Source organism: Arvicola amphibius, chromosome 6 (assembly GCF_903992535.2).
Source record: "Arvicola amphibius chromosome 6, mArvAmp1.2, whole genome shotgun sequence".
NCBI classification, from domain to species: Eukaryota; Metazoa; Chordata; class Mammalia; order Rodentia; family Cricetidae; genus Arvicola; species Arvicola amphibius.
Genome location: NC_052052.2, coordinates 103,855,275 through 103,856,101, shown reverse-complemented (window position 1 = coordinate 103,856,101; position 827 = coordinate 103,855,275). Strand labels below are relative to the sequence as shown.

The window sequence follows — 827 nt, the reverse complement described above, 5'->3', positions numbered from 1 at the left end:
ACTCGAGCCTCCTGTATTTGCCACTTCACCATTCTTTGAACTCCTCCCCAGCATCGTGGTGTGTGTGTGTGTGTGTGTGTGTGTGTGTGTGTGTGTGTGTGATTTCTAGAAGACAGAGGTCAGCATCAGACGTCATTCACAGGATGCTGTCTACCTTATGCTTCTGGGACTGTATGTTTCTCTCACTTGCTGTTTCTGTTGGGCCAGCGAGTGGGTCAATAATCTACCTGTTTCTGCCTACTCAGTATGGAGAAAACAAGACCGAACCACCGTGCTGCTATATAGGTTCTGGACATTCAGCTCAGGTCCTCATATCACATGGTAAACATTTACCAAGCGATCTCCCCAGCCTACTCTTTGAACTTTGATCAGTCACAGTACTGGTTTTCTCCTATGAAATGTGGGTGCTGAGATTCACCTTGTATGCTTTTTTTTCTTTAATATGGAATGCTTCATGAACTTCTATGTCATCCTTGTGCAGGAACCATGCTAATCTCTATATTGTTCCAATTTTAGTATATGTGCGCTGAAGAGAACACCATTGTATTGTTGTTATTCTCTTTGTGCATCTCTGAAATGGAGAATCATTCTAGCATGATGATGTCCTGCCTGACAATGAAATCATGAATATGACAATAAAACCAATGAAATAATGGTATGTCTTAACAGTCACAGGCCTTGGGGTACATAGACAGTAATGATAGCAGCTCTGGCAAGAATATGTGAATGCAGTATGGAAAGGTAGTATGGGCAAGTTATCAGCTAGATAATTCTCATCCTCCAAGGAGTTCTGTCGGGAAACTGGAATGTCCTAGGTGGTGAGCATA

At 42.6% G+C, this 827-nt stretch overlaps 1 pseudogene; it reads right to left on the bottom strand.

The window, feature by feature from the left end:
• Positions 1 to 436: 436 nt before the first annotated feature.
• On the bottom strand, positions 437 to 537 carry LOC119818074 (annotated as a pseudogene).
• Positions 538 to 827: the final 290 nt, after the last annotated feature.